This window comes from Rhododendron vialii, chromosome 10a (genome assembly GCF_030253575.1).
Source record: "Rhododendron vialii isolate Sample 1 chromosome 10a, ASM3025357v1".
Lineage (NCBI taxonomy): Eukaryota > Viridiplantae > Streptophyta > Magnoliopsida > Ericales > Ericaceae > Rhododendron > Rhododendron vialii.
Genome location: NC_080566.1, coordinates 31269856 through 31289206, shown reverse-complemented (window position 1 = coordinate 31289206; position 19351 = coordinate 31269856). Strand labels below are relative to the sequence as shown.

Sequence of the window (19351 nt, the reverse complement as noted above, 5' to 3'; positions counted from 1 at the left end):
CGGTGCTGGTTGGGCTTGACTGGCAGTTGGGCGGATTTTTCTGCAGCTCTACTCATAGGTAAAATTTGTTCAAAGTTGAATGCTTGGTTGTGCTTTTAGAAACTAGTGTTTGTCCGTGCCTACGGCACCACCCACCCCGGCCCGTACCTACGGTACTACTCACCCCGATTGGAATTGAAATACCCTTTGAATCATGATAGTGGCTCAAAACATTATTTCAATTTTTAGGTAGCTACAGATTGCTGGAAATTAACCTCTCTTTTTTTTTGAACGGCGAAGATTTATTTTTTATTTTTTATTGATATGAAGTAAGTGAATACACAAACAATGTAGTGAAGAAATTAGCAACTCACGAAATTATGCAGAACGCCATTAAAAAAGGGGGGAAAAACCCACAAAGTCTCTACACAACAGAAGAGAGCATTTAACCAACACATGGTGGGCAACATAAAATATCTCTTCAGATTTTGGAAGAGGTGTATACAAAATAAAAGAGCATTTTAATAAACACATGGTGGGCAACTAAAAATATCTCTCCCGATTTGATTTCTCCTGAGGGGTTTGACTGTCAAGGAGGAGTGGACAGTCTTAGTGCTCGGCAGTTTAAGGGGGGAACCCCTTCCCCGAAGACAGTCAACCAGTAGGGGAAGACAGTCAACCAGTAGGGGAAGAAAGGTCTCGTAGAAAGGAAGTAAGGAGAATTGTTTTCCTCCCTTCTTTGTTTTTACACACACACACAGAGACACAGACACAGACACAGACACACACACACAGAGAGAGAGAGAGAGAGAGAGAGAGAGAGAGAGAGAGAGAGAGAGAGAGAGAGAGAGAGAGAGAGAGAGAGAGAGAGAGAGAGAGAGAGAGAGAGAGAGCTGTGAAATTTGAATTCCGATTCTTTTTTCCTCTTAGACAACAGATGGCATTTAAGTAATATGATGGGCAAATGTAGATACTTTCATAAAATGTGAAAAAATGCATCTCAACCCTTGGGTCAAATAAATTTGAGCCGTTGCAACAACATTTTTTTCAACTTTAGTACCGCTTTTTAACATGGGAAATGATATTGACACTCCAAAAATTGATGCAAACACTCAAAAAACAAAAGAAAATGGCTTTGAAATTACATTGATTTTGGAGTGCCTGCACCAATTTTTGGAGTGCCAATATCATTTCCCTTTAATATTTCAACAATTTTTTTCTTACTATTCCAAAAAAAAAAAAATTTATTTTTTGAATACATCTAGACTAGACACATTTGAAAAGTAAAAATATATAGGGTATCAAAATTTATAAAAGTACTAGTGCTAACTCGTGCCTACAGCACTACGCATTCTGGTTGAAAGGGGATGACAGTTGTGTGATTTAGGTGAAAATCATGAGCACTTAATCGGAAAGTGGGAGGATACACTACGGTCTTTAGATCAAATGAATTTAAGTTATTTTAACAACTTGTCCCCCACATCCTTCTGTTTTATAATAGAGATGTTTACTACAAAAGAAAATTTTTAGGTAGCTTTGACTTTGCTTTTGACCATTTGACTTTTTGGATAACTTTTTTGGTATTTTTGGTAAGAGGTTTATATTTTTTTTTTACTTTTTAGATTGAGGTATATACAAGCTGTACACTTAAAAAGTAAAACAAAATTTGTAAATTTCCTTTTAAAAACTCACTAAATACAACAAAAGAATAATGAAATAGTCAACATTTTCGGGAATAAGTTTTGGAGAAGAGAACCAAAAAATACAACAGAACTTTTTTAGTTTAGTTCGATACTTTATAAAGATCCATGCCAACAAGCCTATCTATTTTAGCCAGCCTCTATGAAAATACTATTCCTTTCATTCTTACTATACAGCTTTAAAATTTGCAGTGATGAAGAGGAAAGAGAAATAGTTAATAGTTTATGATTAAAATAATTGTTCGCTAATGAATAGTAATGAACTTAATAGATCTGGCTAGGTACTGTAGCTTATGTTTAGTTTACCTATCCATTTGACTAGTCTGCTACAAGTTATTTTATATAAAATGGTGATAGCTAGTCTCTTCCACATGCTCTAAGCGAAGTGTGTGCCTCAACTAATGTGTAAAAGAGACGTGAAGTGACAAACTTTGTCAAGTTTGGTGGACAAAGTTTGTCGAGAGACTCTGGTGATCGGAAGTGATGACTTCTCCTCTTCTATCTGTATTTTCATTGATTTCTAGGAACTTGATCGTAGATTAAAAAAAAAAAAGGCTTTTTTTTATTATAAAGTTTATACTTTTGCCTGAATATCAATTGGGATTGTGTGAAAAAACAGTGTTCCTAGAGTTTTTGGAAGAGTTGTTTGATGTGATTTTAATTTGCACTTCAGTTGTTGATATGATTTTTGCAGTTCAAGATGAGAGAAAAGTTGATGTGTCCCAAATTGGATTTTGCCATTCATTCAAATTTGACCAAAAATTCGCAAAAGTCAATTTTACCTTAGAAAATAACATATCATTAGAGGGAACACAATTGGACATTGAAGCCAAAAAAGACATTTAGCTTGGTTTACAAGATAGTTGATGGTTTACAAGAAATGCCCAAAGATTAGATTTTTTCCATTAACTAATTTGTTTCCCATACTGGGGGCAGTTTTCATAACGAACCGTTCTATTTATATAATATAGTGAAGTTTGCGGAATCTACTTTGGGGCTCCTCATAAATAATTTGAATTGTTCAATAATTTTTAATTAGCCTATAAAATATTAGCTCAATTGAATACTTGTAAGTGCTTTAAACAAATTTTAAATTCTTGTTCAATTTTTTTAAATGAATTTTGAAGAAAGTAAGACAATTAAAGCAAGTACTTATAGTTATTCGCTCAAGCTGATTTTCGTCAGGCCGACCTAAGAAATTACTATTTTAAAATTATTGAGCAACTTAGAAACTTCAAAGTGGACTCCACAAAGTCATTTGTGCACACCCTATGCATTAGATCTATACCCATATGACACGATTGATTATTGAATTATTTTGAGAAATAATCGGATAAGATGAGAATATAGGGGACAGTGGGGCCCATGGGATAAAAGGTGAGATTATATGAATAGTGTAATCAATTGCGTTGTGTTTTTTTTTATAAAATAAAGAAGATTATATTACTGACAGCTCAGAGTCGTTAACCCGAAGAGAAGGGAGAAAAACAAAACAAAGACAAAATGTATAAGAGAAGATGTTTAGAACTAGTACTATGATCTTCTCCTCCCATGGCGATATAAGAGTGTGAAACTCTAGGGGGGGAAGCGTGTGAAACCCTAGGGGGGAAGGGAAGGGAGAGGAAAAATATTGGTCGTAGTATTGTGTTTGGTTAGGGTAGGAATGAAGATGATAGAGATTATTTTTGACCGTTGAATAAGGAGGGAGATAATCCAAGTCCAATTAAGGGAACTAACTAATACCACCCCCTCCCCCTGATATTAGTTAATTCCAGATTTACCAAACACGGGATTTAGAAATAATGGGAGACATGCAAGCCTTTGTATTTCTTTAAATCTTAATCCTATACTCTTTGTCCTGCAATCAAACAAGTCGTACATCCTAGAAGGAAAGGGGAGAACAGAGAGAATGAGAAAGAAAGAAGGGTGTTTGATAGTGTATGGGTGGGGAAGGGGAAGGGGAAGGGGGAGGGGGGCGGGGGAGGTTGTACCTAAAGGGGTCTTAGCTAACAAGACGAATTATCCCTGAAACCTTTTTCCTATTTTCGCAATGCAATAATTGATGAATCAGCTAAGTAATTTTTTCGTTTATCTATTTTTATTAACACGTATCAATTACTATTCAAATCAAATATAAACTAATCTTCTATTGTGCGTATTCTATCGTGCGTATGCTTTTTCCACCCTTCTTCATTGTATACCCATAAACTTATCCGCCCGCAAACGAACCAACGAACTAAAGTACCAAATAGAAAATCGGAATTTTGACATTCCGATATTGCAACATCATGATCCCCTAGTTCCGGCAAAAGCGGCGGTCCCCCCACCCAAGTGGTCCCATTTGAGGTGGCAAAAGATCATTATCAACGCCGTCCATCCAAATAATTACACCTTGGACCTTGACCGCATCCCCGTTGGCAACCGCGGGCCCCCACCTCTTCCCCCTTTGACTAAACGCCGTTCGAGAACCCTGCCCGGGCAGCGGGCACCTCCCTCGGGCACCTGCAACTCTGCACGCACATACACACCCCCACCCAGAGAGAGAGAGAGAGAGAGAGAGAGAGAATGTGGGTGCAGAGGAGAGAGAGAGAGAGACGCATGAAAAGTTGCTGAGCAGCTGATCTAGAAAGACTCTAGAAAGCAAAATCTAGAGAAAAAGTTCCAAATACGGCGGCGACTCGTACCGGCTAATCTAGATCCACCCATCAATGCGGTTTCAGTGAATGCAGCTCTCGCCGAAAACGGTGGAGATTCGAGCTGCATTGGCGTCGCGTGAGGGTTTTTTCCGCGAGGGGTGGATCGGGGGAGGCGACTGGGCGAAGTAGATGAGAGGTAGAGAGAGGAGAGTGCAGCAGACGTCATGGAGCGAGAGATCGCTGTTTATTCCCTTCTGTGGCTAGTCACGGTGTTTCATCCGTTGACGATGATCTCCGCTAATGTGGAAGGTGCGTGTCCTTATCTGCATTTTACATTCTTTCTTTGTAATATTGATTAGGAGTTTGCTCCATCCTTAGAGCTCTCAGGTTCGAAAGGTGGTATCAAGTCCTTTTGGGGCTGGTCCATATGGAGCAATTACTCGGGTTTTAGTTAGGCTTCCCGCAGGTGGGTGGTGGGATTGGCCCAACAATTAGTCCATGTGTGCGTAAGTTGACCTAGCGGATACACTATCAAAAAGAAAGAAAGACATGTAGTTCACTGTAGCTGTGGGTTTTTAATTGGAGTGGGATTGGTTGAAATGGCCGTGTATTAGTCGCTAAGATTGTGACTTTTTATCCGTTTTCTTTTTCTGAAGTTTATTGGTTTGGTCAATTTTGGAAATTAGGAGAATATTCCAGGGTTGGAAAATTTTATAAAAGGTAGATAGACCGATGGAATTTGGCAGTATTTCCTGTTTAAGCATTTCTTTTTCTTCTTTTTACCGGTAATAATGAATTTATTCGGAGAAAGCAGGTAGCCTGGCCAGGTGGCAGGTACGGAGGGTGAGTTTTCCATAACAAGCCGATCTATAGCTTATGGTCTTTGACTCTTTAGACAAGTTGTTTCCGCTATTTGGACTTTTTAGTTGATGTATGTCATGACAATGTCCTGTCTCGAAAAGATCAGCTTCTGTAGGCAACTTAGAAGTGTGTGATTCTATCAATGGGTTCTCTGATCTCATTGGATGCCCTTGTTGTTTCGTAGCTTTACATCATAGATTGGACATGGGATTTGTATAGACATGGTTTATACCCTGTTTTGATATCATGCTGTGTGTGAGAAACGCAGTGCAGATATTTTACTTGTCAAAAGGTTGGAACACACACACATACGATATCATAGTGACAGCGTTAAACCATCTGTACTCTGTTGTCATTTCATAGTCCCATCAGTGGGTGCAAAGATTTGCAAAAAACATTTTGCCATAGTTAATTTAAGATCTCCATCCTTTATTCCTCAGCTTAATGTTCGAGTGGGTATTTTACTTTTCTCCTTAAGTTGCTTTCTGTATGGTGACCTATGCAGCTGATACGCCTACAGCGATAACTGAGGGTTACTTTTGAGTTTTGACTCTTGGACATGATATTCATCCTACACTCCCCTAAACCTGGTTGATATAGATGGAAGTAATGCATGGAAAAAAATCAGTCTAATACACTCCCCTAAACCTGGTTGCTTTCTTGTTACAGTTTGTTATTAGGCATATCAAAGTCCCTTTTCTCTTTCCTTGCCCTTGACGTGTTGGTAGCCCCATTTATTTTGTTGTTTTCATGGTTCATGTTACTTTTGTTTCTGTTGTCCATAAGTTTCTGAGATGTCAAATGAAGTCACAGGGATTCCCAGTTTGTCTTAAGTATCAAATTGCTTTATCTTTTTCTAAGCCAATTCTTGAATTGATGTCGTCAATGTCCCTTCCAGAATCTGATGCTCTTGCTTGCCTATGTGAACAGGTGATGCTTTGCACAGCCTCCGCACAAATTTAGAAGATCCTAACAATGTTCTGCAGAGTTGGGACCCTACACTTGTGAACCCTTGCACGTGGTTTCACGTTACATGTAACAATGATAATAGTGTTATAAGAGTGTAAGTTGCATTGTTTGTTGATGACATCGATGTACATGAACAGTGAACACTTTTGGACATCTACAAAGAATGTAATATCTCAATTGACGTGGTATTTATGGTGGTTGTTTCTCACTTCTGCAGTGATCTTGGAAATGCAGCATTGTCTGGTCAATTGGTCCCTCAGCTTGGCGAGCTCACAAATTTACAGTACCTGTGAGTCTTTTATAGAAACATGAGTATTGTTGCATTTGGCGGCTTTTGCATCTTCATTCCCAAAAGCTTCACTCTCTAGTCTTTTCAATGATCTATGATGTGTCCTTTAGATTTTTCTGTTTGTAGTTTGACACTGTTTTCCCATTCATGTGTAAAAACATTTCCTTTATCGTTATCTTCATACCTTTAAGATGATGAACTTCTCACATGAAGGCTTATATGCAAAGATTCCATTCTTTTCCTAACAAGGCATGAAATTGGGACAAAATTTACTTATCAAATGGAATAAATGCCCCACAAAAATTAAGATGGATGTCTCCCTTGTGTGGCTTTTCCTGGGGTAGGTGGAGTCAGTAACTCTACCCATCAAACTTTTGTGCGTCAGTCAACTCTTTTTTGCATCTGTTTCCTTGCCATTTATAGATATTTCTTTCAATTTGTCGTCGCGGTAGTAGCGTGCTTTCCATGTTAATCTGGCATATTTACATGTTTATATTACAAGGTAGGGCATGCAGTCTCGTCGGTCAAGTAGTGGTGGAAAAAATGGTTGAACCTTTATTTCTGTTTAGAAAACATTTTGTTATGCCCAATGTTCTAAAAGTCGCTCGGCGTTCGTCGCTCGGTCGACCACCTTCGAGCTTCGAGACCTATTAATCGCCGATTAATCGGCTTGTAGCAATTAGTCGGGTTTTTATTTATTTATATATAAATACTCCCCAATGACAACTCTCATAAAAAATTGAACATTCATCTATCAATCCAACAACATCAATTGTTTTTCAAATATGACATAGAAATCTCTCCTTTACAGAAAACTGTTAACATGATTATAACACCAACTGGTACTAGGTATGGGCCGTTCATTTTTTAGTCACTTACCAATTATAATAACTTTATTTATATATACCAAACAATACTACACTTCGTGTTAAGATTTAATAAAAAATATTACTACACTTTGTTTCCAGAATCACTAACGTGTCAATATGGGTATGGGCTTTTTAAAAAAAAACACTAATGTTCGAGGTCGGTGGAGACGTGGAGTGAGAGGAGATCTCGAATTTGAGAGAGAGAGAGGTGATAGGCGGCTCGGAAATCTCGTGTTTTACACAGAGATATGACAGGTGACTCCGAGATCGATCAATCGATGACTGGGTGTTGAACAAGCCCTAAATACTGTGATTCAAAACCCTTAAACTGGTATGAGTATATAACAGTTACACCCCTTAATTTTCCAAAATTATAGATTTTACCCTTATTAATCGCCGATAGCCGACTAATCGCCCATTAACCGATTAATCGACTTATCGCCGCTAGACGCCGACTGACTAATCGCCGGTTAATCGCCGACTAACTCCGATTAACCTCCTGACCTACTAATTCAACCTTCGAGGCATTAATCTAATCGGTTAGGCCAAATTTCTGATTAATCGGCGATTAATCGGCGATTAAATCCTTCTTTTAGAACACTGGTTATGCCTGCTCAATGTGCATCATGCAAGGCACCTAAATGTTGATACAAACTCATTGATTTACTGTTTTTTCACAGGGAGCTTTATAGTAACAATCTAAGTGGACCAATTCCTAGTGCTATTGGGAATTTGACAAACTTAGTGAGCTTGGACCTGTACTTGAACAGTTTTTCTGGTCCCATCCCAGATACATTGGGCCAATTGACGAAATTACGATTCCTGTATGTATACGCACCCTCACCTCTCTTCTTTGATTCTTCACCTAAGTTTCATTGTTGTTCGTTGCATTCCCTTTGATAACTCGCAGATCTTTTGCAGCAGCAATGATAATTTTATTAAAGCTGTGCAGCGTCATAAAATAAGACCCCATAGACGAATGCCTTGCATTACATACTTACAAAGCTTCACAACTTTGAATCACGTACTCCTTAAAATGGAGAGTTGTGAGGGAAGTGCATGTGTTGGCTACTATTTTTGTTGTTGATAAAATGACATATTGGCAGTCAAATATGGAGTTTATCTGTTGATCCGCCTTTCTAGGAAACAGCACCTTGTTTTTTAAACTTTTTATTACATGTTTTCTTTTTGATAGGTTGGATCATATAAGGATCATAAAATCCCACTGAGAGATGGGTACTGTTTGAACCCTACCATATGGACATTCCATATTTTTGTTGCATAAGTAGAGGGCTTTACCCAAGAAAATGAAGTTGTGTGCTTGTGCTATCTTTGCCCCAATCAATCTTCCGATATCAATTTTAAACTTGACATTATCTTCTCTTGATATGTCTTCGTAAGGATAGCCGGCTTAACAACAACAGCCTCTCCGGTCCTATTCCTTTGTCTTTGACTAATATCACAGCGCTGCAAGTCCTGTAAGTACCTCTATGAACTTGTTCCCCGTTCTTGTTGAGTTTTCTCTTTTTCGTATGTTATTGCCGTTTCCTCCCATAAGGAAATTTGGATATTGGGACTTGACAGTAGCTTCCTACACTGTGGATTGCAGTGACTTATCAAATAATGGCTTATCAGGACCTGTTCCAGACAATGGCTCATTCTCATTATTCACTCCCATCAGGTTCTTGTCAGGGAATGTTGTTAACTGAAGTGTTCTTGTTTGATTAATATGAAAATCTAATTTAATTTGGTTTATCTTATGCAGTTTTGCTAATAACTTGAATCTATGTGGACCGGTTACTGAAAAACCCTGCCCTGGATCTCCGCCTTTTTCCCCTCCTCCTCCGTTTGTTCCACCATCAACAACCGCTTCTCCAAGTAATGTCTGACATTGTTTCCTCATGGAAAAAGTGAACTTCTCTATGCTACTATTATATTCTGACAGCATTATGTTAAACACAAAGATCTGCAATTGAAGATATTAGTTTGCTATCATCAACCTAAAATTTGTAGAGCTGGTGGAGCTTTTCCTAGTTGTTATCAATGCAGCATTATTTACTCTACTAGCTTTATTTGAAGTACCTAAATGTAGCAGCAATTACAAGTATGAGGTTCAATATTTGGTCTAGAAAGAGCTATGAATTAAGTTATTGTTTCTTTTAAAGTAAACCAATTTCTAGCATCATGCTTATCATGCGGTAAAAATACACATTGGTGGAAAGTTAGATAGTTTTGAACTGGTACTGCAGCAGTTTCTAATTGCAAGTTTAGTGTAGAAGTTCAGTTTTCTTGATCTGCAAAAGAGGTTTAAGCTGTGAAAGTGTTGATTAATGTTATTTCAGGTGGAAATGGTGCCACTGGAGCAATTGCTGGAGGTGTAGCTGCTGGTGCTGCCTTACTTTTTGCCGCGCCGGCACTTGGGTTTGCATGGTGGCGCCGAAGGAAACCACGAGAACTTTTCTATGACGTACCTGGTTTGTGCTATTAACTTAAAATATTTACTGTAATGGAATGTCAAATTTGCTTTAAGCTTGTATGTGTTTCCTCAGCTGAAGAGGATCCAGAAGTTCACTTGGGACAGCTCAAAAGGTTTTCACTGCGAGAATTGCAAGTTGCAACAGATAGTTTTAGCAACAAAAACATTCTCGGAAGGGGTGGATTTGGTAAGGTGTACAAGGGCCGCCTTGCTGATGGTTCGTTGGTGGCTGTTAAAAGACTTAAAGAAGAACGGACGCCTGGAGGGGAATTGCAATTTCAGACAGAAGTGGAAATGATAAGCATGGCTGTGCATCGAAATCTTTTGAGACTACGTGGTTTTTGCATGACACCGACTGAGCGGCTACTTGTTTATCCATACATGGCTAATGGAAGTGTTGCATCATGTTTGAGAGGTACTGTTTATTCCTTTCACCTTGCTGTTGGGCTAAGATCGATATAAGCCTTTTCTTATGAATTCATGATAACCAGGAACCTAAGACATATGTGCAGAACATTGTGAATATAGTCACAGTTGCAAATGATTTCCTTGCTTTCCAAAGTATCAAATAGTTATTTCTTTTTGCAGAGAAGTTTACTCTCCTGAAAGTGGTATTATATGCCTCATCTTACTTGTCGAACCAATTGGGGCTTTTATTGATTACTATTCCTTTATGGTGTCATTTCACTCCACTGTTTTAGTTCAGCTAATTCTATTTGAGGCAAGCATGTTGACCTCCAAACGTGTACTTTGTTAGGTCAATGCAATTGAAAATGTATGGGTGACATTTTTTGGTTAATTTTATTGTAGAACGTCCGCCATCAGAACTGCCACTTGATTGGCCAACAAGGAAGAGAATTGCACTGGGATCCGCAAGAGGGCTTTCTTATTTGCATGATCACTGTGACCCAAAGATCATTCATCGTGACGTGAAAGCAGCAAATATCTTGTTGGATGAGGAATTTGAGGCTGTTGTTGGTGACTTTGGGTTGGCTAAACTTATGGATTATAAAGATACCCATGTCACAACTGCAGTACGCGGCACAATTGGGCATATAGCTCCAGAATATCTCTCTACGGGAAAGTCGTCAGAGAAGACTGATGTCTTTGGTTACGGGATTATGCTTTTAGAGCTAATAACTGGACAGAGGGCATTTGATCTTGCTCGGCTTGCAAATGATGACGATGTTATGCTGCTAGATTGGGTATGCTTCCTCATTCTCCCATATTGTTCATTTTTTTATCATTTTATGTTACTATTTGTTAACTCTATCTTCTCCAAGGTAACTTAAAGCTAAACTATCTGTTCTTTGTTCAAGTCTCTTTCTTCCTCGAAGGTGGGATCTTTTGTTTTTCAATTTATCTTGGAGAATAGGTCACCAATATGTCTGTCAAATTTGATTATTGCGGAAGTGAGCGGCGGGAAAAGTACCTGAGGTTGCCCCTCCGGGAATATGGTGGGTGCTATGACAGTGCTTGAGGTTGTAGAGAGAAAGGAAGGCAGACTAGGCAGTGAAGAATGGTCGACCATAGAGTATATGCTTTATGTGTATTGGTGTTGTCTATCTATGTGTTTTGGCGGTGTATCAACCATCCTTCTATGGAGGCCAGAAAGATGGAGAGGTAGCTAGTCGGGTGTCAGGGGTGGTTGCAATAAGCATGGTTGTGGTTGTAATGAGCAAGGTTCTGAATGCCGTACCGGCTTGAGTACCGTTTTTTACTGGTACGTATCGGTACTAGATAAATACTGGGTACCGTTTCGGATTTACCACTACTATTATTAGATATAGTTATAAATCAATAATTTTTTTTCCATACCATTTAATTCATACGAAAATCTAAAAAATTACACTCATGATATTATCTTTATATGTGAAATTATCATTCTAATAACTACCAAAAGTTTACTTTTTTTTTGAAGGGAAATAAAGCCCACAAAAAATACTCTTCTCAGAAAAAAAAGAAAAGGAAAAAAGTGGATCCATCTTCTTGCAGGGGGAACCATAGGGCAAACATGTGATACTAAAAGAAAAGAGGGGGTAATTTGATCGTTTAGGGCCTCATCATATAAACCTCTCAACTTCTCTACCCTAGCAGGCGTAACTATCATTCTTCTTCTTCATTTCTTTGCTGCCTCTCTCTCTCTCTCTCTATCAAGTAGAACATGTATAGCCATTAGTCACCTCTCTCTCTCTCTCTTTTCAATCTGAACCGACGAACAAGTAGTGCAATTCGCTGGAATCGCCAAACGAAAACCCAGCCGCAGTCAATCAGTGCAAAAACGGTACTAGGCGAATTCGCAGGTATCTCCATCTCACCCGAGATGAGCCGGTATCTCCGGTACTTGCCGGTAAGCAGCGGTATTGGAGCCGGGATGATATTAGACGTGCAGAGTACTGGTTTCACGTAGATCCGGTACGTACCGGCTGGTATGGAATGGGATTCACAACCTTGGTAATGAGGATAGCTGTGGTAATGATGAAGGTGGTTGTGGCACGTCTGATGGTAATGGTTGATGTCCTTCTCTCTCTATTGCAGGTCAAGGCAAAGCTCACCTCTTGGAGGTGAGCCTTGACAATCCCTTTGCTCTAGCCTCCAAGCTACATGCCTCCTTAGGTACCGCCAGGCTTATTAGAGCCTTATTGAGTGTGCGGAGAATGGGAGATGCTTGGAGCGTGTCATCAAGCCTCGTAGTGCTTTGTTTTGGAGGTTCCATGGAGGAGTCCCTATATGGAAGTCCATGAAGCCTTGTTCTTGCATGGGAGGAGTCTTGATTACGGAGGAGCTCGCTTGGCTTACCCGCAGGGTATGAGGTCCTCCGGTAAGTGCCACATGGCTATGTTCTTCCGGATACCCACAATTAGTAATGCTAAATGTACTGAGTACCCTAACAAGAACCAAAAAAGGGAGAAATAGGACTAACTGAAATGTGCAAAAAGCAATTGTATTACTTAGAAAGACCTCATATGGACCAATACAAGAATGGTTTCAAGGGTCTTCGCTAATGAGCTGATTTTCTAAGAACATACCACGTCTCATTAAAAGCTTAAGCATCTGTAAAGGGGTAATTATTGTTTCATAGTCTCAACACACTCATCGACTTGTGGCAAACTTTCCTCCATAAGCTGGCCAAGCACATGTGAGAGTTGATTAGTGTATAGTAATCTAGTAGCACGGACACTTGTCGAAGGTCATGTACCGGTGTTAGAGACTTGTTGGACACTGACACTCTCCAAACACGTGTCAAAAAATCTGAAGTTTCCTATTTTGTTCGATACTTTTCGTTTGGACACCCAGGGACACTCAAAAAATGCTCTGGACACTCACCGGGCACTTGCAAAATAAGTCGGGGGTGTTAATTGAAATAGCAGACTATAATTAAAACCAAGGAGGGTCTTTTTTGTGTGTGACAAATGATGTTTTATTGACTACAAAGACTCCTAAGTGATTAAACGCTTTTTGTTGAAATCAAGGTTGTGAATCGTTCCGTACAGGCCGGTACGTACCGGATCTACGTGAAACCGGTATCCGTACATCTAATACTGTCTTGGCTCCAATACCGCTGCTTGCTGGCAAGTACCGAAGATACCGGCTAATCTCGGGCGAGATGGAGGTACCGGCGAATTTGTCCGGTACCCTTTTTGCATCGATTGACTGCAACTGGGTTTTCGTCTGGTGATTCCGGCGAATTGCACTGCTTCTCCGTCCGTTCAGATTGAAACCACAGAGAGAGAGAGAGAGAGAGAGAGAGAGAGAGAGAGAGAGAGAGAGAGAGGCTGCGTTTGCTAGGGTAGAGGAGTTGAGAGGTTTATATGAAAGAGGCCCTAAAAGACCAAATTACCCCCTCTTTTCTTTTAGTATCTCACGTTTGCCCTACGGTTCCCTATGAAAGATGGGTCCACTCATTGTTTATTCTTTTTTCTGAGGAGAGTATTTTTTATAAAAAAAAAATGAACTTTTGGTAGTTATTAGAATGATAATTTCACATATAAAGATAATATCATGAGTGTAATTTTTTAGATTTTCGTATGAATTAGATGGTATGGGAAAAAATTATTGATTTATATCTATATCTAATAATAGTAGCGGTAAATATGAAACGGGTATTTGTCCGGTACCGGTATGTACCGTACCAGTAAGAAAACCAGTACTCAAGCCGGTACAGTATTCAAAACCTTTGTTGACATACTTTTGTGAGTTATTGAATGATAAGTAGGATTTAAGGTATACATGGTGTTACATATTCACAATTCGAGCTTTCTATTTGTACTTTTTATTCATGTAATAGTATAAGAATATTATTTAAAATGTGTGCCTAATGTGTCGTCCAATTTTTAAAAACTTGCGTGTCGGAGACTTGGAGTGTTGGTGTCTTGTCGTGGGTCTAAGTGGGTGCTACACAGATAATAATAATCTATTAGGCAGTGAGTTAGTGGGGTCACATTGGAACCACTATATGCTGTGGTGCCATTTAATATTTTTGAGCGCCTTCTAATCTAAATTTTAAGTGGGTAGAGAGAGGCGAAAATGCACTTCGTACAGGGAACAATTTTACGAAATATGAATAATTTCTCTTCCTAGGCAAGCTCCAGAAATGCTCCTTAGCTCATAGGAGGGTTTGTTTTTCTTTCAGTTGATGAGATATAATCTAGTCCAGAATCTGAACAAATTGGGAAAATAATTTATTTTACACAAGGTTTCCAGTTCATGACTGAATTTGGCTGGGAACTCTCAGTTTGCTAGATTTCTGGATCTAGTATGATCATTATTCATTAATGGTATAGCCTTTTGTATTCATGTAATAGCATTACACGACCTTAAAAGAATTGCATCTCCTGCTCGTACTTTACGTCTTGTGCAGAGGAAATCAGTTAAGAGAAGAGAAGACAATTTCTTAAAATTTTCTTGGTTCTTGAAAGAAGTAATAGAAGAAAAATAGCCGATTGACTAGGAGAGTACATTTATCCGTCTGAGTTACAGCTCCAAAAAGACTAATACCTCAATAAGGATGTGAAATAGAAAGTTTTGGATATAATTTCTGTGCTCTAGCCAAATGTGAGATATTAATAGAATGTCAAGAGCTTTCTATTGCCGAGCTAAAAAAAAAAAAGCTTTCCATTTTTTGCTCCCCTTCATTTCTCTCTAATCCTCTATAACCAAGCAATCGACTTCTCTTTGTATTTTAAGAAGTTGTGGGGTCCCTGATGTGTGCCTTGCAGCCCTTACCTTTATTTATTTATTTATTTATCAGAGAGGTGTGTCTTGCTGGTTAACAGTCTTTTTAGTCCATAGCCATTATGTTTATGTGGATTCCTCTATTTCCAAATTGTGGGGGCTTAGTATGCTGGAGAGAGGGCCGTGGATACAACAAATGTTTTAAAAACCGAACTGGGGAGCGAACTGGAAAAGGGACCGGGTGGATGGGTCACTTGTCATTCAACTGTTGTTGAACCGGAATCGAACCGTGATGGCATCAGTCATCAAATATAGTATATGCAACTTTCTAAAATGAGCGTTTAAAAAAATATATGCATAAAGAAGTTTATGTAAAATTATCCTTAATCGTTTGAAGTGAAAGAACTGGAGTTGGGCTAAAACTGAATTTTGCACTTGGTTTCATAGTATCTTCAAAACTTTGCTCGGGAGAAGTAGTAACCATTCAGCTGTTGAATAGCTTGATACGCATTGTTGAGCCCATTTTCTTAACTTCTTAAGTTTCTAGAAAATTTATAACTTAACAGCAGCATCCAACAGATCTGCAAAGGGCGCAGACTCAATGTAAAAATTGACTGCTCCTCTTAAAATGCTGGAATCCCGTTAGTAAATAATTTTTGGTGGCAACAACGTTAGCTGGAATGTGGTTTTTTTTCTTCTGCATAGATAGAATGAAGCAGATACTGGGATACGTAATGCATTCTACTGATTTTTTCTGATACGCAAGCAAACTCGATGTAAAAATTGACTGCTCCTCTTAAAAATGCTGGAATCCCGTTAGTAAATAATTTTTGGTGGCAACAACGTTAACTGGAATGTGGCTTTTTTCTGCATAGGTAGAATGGAAATGTTTTATGGCAGATACTGGGATACATAATGCATTCCTATTTTGATTTTTTCTGATATGCGAGCAACAATTGAAAAATGCACATTCCAAGTGTACTATCACATGTAAGCTGAGCTATTGATATGTTGTCCATCTTATAAGACTTCCTCTTGCCAAACCTCCACTTCTCTCACTCATAATTCATCAAATTTGATTTGTTTCCCTGAAAGATAGAGATTAATGATTACACACCCAAAAAATGATAGGGATTTATGGGAATAAACTTTGGCATCACTAAACTCGGTGTTTTGGAATGAAAGTTCATCACATTTTGTAGTATGCATTGCGTAAAACATTTCCCATGCTATTATTATTTTCAATCATTTAGTTATTTAATTCGCTTTGTTTTGTTCCTATGCTTGGTTGCTTGGTTCTCTTACAAATTATAAACCTTCATTTTTTTTCCCTCTTGGTCCATTACTGAGCACATTTCTTGTTATACAATTTTCCTCAGGTTAAAGGCCTCTTGAAAGAGAAGAAGTTGGAGATGCTTGTAGATCCAGATCTGCAAACCAATTACGTTGATGCTGAAGTTGAGCAGCTGATCCAAGTAGCATTGCTCTGCACACAAGGCTCCCCAATGGACCGGCCTAAGATGTCTGATGTCGTCAGAATGCTTGAAGGTGATGGCTTGGCTGAAAGATGGGAAGAGTGGCAGAAGGTGGAAGTCATTCGCGAGGAGGTCGAACTGGGCCCACATCGGACTTCCGAATGGATTGTCGACTCCACCGACAATCTCCAGGCTTTCGAATTGTCTGGTCCAAGATGACCCATATGGTAAGTACAGAAGTAAAAGTAATCAAGTTTTTCCCGGTTGTTTCTCCGGCTGTGTATTCAATAGCATTCATCAGAATTTGTGCATACGAATCTTTGTGGGCCCAATCGAACACATTTCATATCTATTCTGTATTGTTAAAAAAGTTTGTGATGTTGGCTGTTTTTAGTCTTTCCGGGCGCTATTTCAATAGAAGGTTTTGGGAGAGGAAACCTATCAATGTATCTCATGTTTATCTTTCTGTAGGTGTTTTCTTGTAGTAATAGGACTTGACTCCTGTAGTTGTTCGACAACGCATTTTGAAAGGGCTTTACTTCCACTTCACCCGTTATCATTCTTGGACACTTTTGTCATGGACTTTGATGTTTTAGGCTTGTTACATTTTCTAATGTGCTTCTTAATTGAGGCCTTTGAATTTCCTCTCCATTAACTATTGAGTTTCTCATTGAAGGGTGGAGCGACACTAGACCAAGTGGGGCTCTCAAATTTCTCTACCTAGCAGTTGGATCTTTTGCTCAGTTTTTGGGAATTCTGACCCCATAACTATGACAGAATTGACCTAACAACGAAGTACTCTTCTTCTTCTTCTTATTATTATTTTTATTTTATTTTACCGGCCAAACGGAAATTTATGAAGTACTCTTATTGCCTGTGGGGCGGTTGGTCAAAACCATTAGCACATTATCCAAAATCAAAAAAAGTAAGTACAGTAAATGGTGGTGGTGGTGATGGGTCCACCCTCTTCCTCCTCCTCTTCCACTCTCCCCCTCTGTGTGTGTATGTGTTTCAAGTAGGCTCGTTTTTTTATTTTTGCTGCCTTTAAAAAAAAAAGAAAAGGAAAGAGGTGGGGTCCTTCGCCACGTCGAAGAGTGGTGAAACAGAAAGGTGAGTGTAGACTTATTGTTTGATCCGACGAGGCGCTACAAGAAGGGTGATTCAAAATAAAAAACTCTTCCCAAGCATTTCCCAGGCAAGTCCTTGGTATTTGCAAACAAGCAATGAGCATTCTGTCTACTTTGCCATTTGCATTCCTTTCCGATGCCTTGGATCAATCTCCCTTGGTTAAATGGAGTAATAGTGTTTTCACAATTAATTAGGTGGGCACGGTTATAGAGTCAGCATCAGACTTCTACACAGGTAGACTTACTTGAGAAATTTTTGGGTGCGGCACCATGCGGTGCCTGAGCAGCGTATCAGGGCCGTCCATTTCAATTTTAGACGGCTCGGATTTGGAGAGAGAAAAAGGAGAAAGAAAGAGGAGTGAGAGGAGAAAGAATACTTTAATTTGGGTCGTCGAACACACTTTTAAACGGCTCGAATGGTCTGCTCGAACAACACGTGGGCACGGCCACGTGGTACCCTCCCGGCACCCAAAAATTTCTCTGACTTACAAAGAAGGAGAGGTAAGCTACCCTTGCCGATGAGCTACTTTCTGATCAAACCCTTGGGCAGTACAGGTGAGGCAGAATAACGGACATTTTCGCTTTTTCGTTCACTTTCATGCTGGTACTGGATGGCGTGTCCGGTATTAGAAAGGAAATGAAGAAATGCATGATGCGGATAAAAAAAAGAAAAGAAAAAGAAATGCTTGATTAAGACCCCATTCCGCTAGAAACTTTTTCTTTTAGTACTTTTTTGTCTCTATTCAAATTTTTTCCGCATTTATTCGTTTTGCGCCAAATTTTTGATTTTTTTATTCATTTTGTGCCAAATTTTTGATTTTTTTATTCGTTTTGCGCCAAATTTTTGATTTTTTTTTATTCATTTCAATCAGACAAATCGGAAAAATAAAATTTTTCTTTTACCCAAATATAAAAGTGGTTATTTTCCAAAATATTTGGGTAAAAGTAGAAAAAATTTATTTTTCCGATTCGTGAAGAGACGACTCAAAAAGTTAAGAAAATTTAGCGTAAAACTAACAAACGAGAAAAAAATTCAAATAAGGACAAAAATACAAAAAGTCCTAAAAGTACTTTGCTTAATTAGTGGAATGGGTCTAAACTTCAAATGTACATCTGTGCGGAAATTGGAAACTGCGACTGAAAGTTTCTTAGAACGAGACATGCTTGATCATGGAGAGGCTATGTATAATTATTAATGACTAAAAACGCCTCCTAGAAGTTTTGTCACCCCTTCTGTTTGTTTTAGACGGGGTGTAACGGAAGGGGTTTAATTGATGAACTTATTAATATATAAGGTGTTTATTAGATATTTTGTTAAGGTTAGGTGCTATTATGAAATTTTCTCTCCTAATGTTTCACGCCGACTTTACTTCACCGCGATGGCGATCAACGGTGAGTGAGTGACTCTCTCTCTCTCTCTCTCTCCATTCTGCAACATCCACAGGGTGAGAGGCGATTTACAACCAGTCACCACCGTTAACAAACGTGAACAACCACAATTCTCTCTCTCTCTCTCTCTCTCTCTCTCTCTCAGATTTCAGTTTTGTCTCTTTCCCTCTCCCTCTCAGAGCAAGTTTAGCAGAGGAGATAAAATGACAATTTTAGCTATTTTACTGAAGAAGAACAGAAAAAAAAAGAGATTGCAGCAGAGGAGATAAAATAGCTTTCAAGCACTGATTCGGTATAATACTTAATCACTGTTCACTAGGAATCCTATTTTTTATTATTTAACTCTCTCTCATATTAGAATAATAGAATAAAGAAAAAATTAAAGAAGATTATATTTTTTAATAGA

At 38.8% G+C, this 19351-nt stretch overlaps 1 pseudogene; it reads left to right on the top strand.

The window, feature by feature from the left end:
• The first annotated feature begins 3939 nt into the window (after positions 1-3939).
• LOC131304093 (somatic embryogenesis receptor kinase 2-like) lies at positions 3940-16985 on the top strand (annotated as a pseudogene).
• The last annotated feature ends 2366 nt before the right edge of the window (positions 16986-19351 follow it).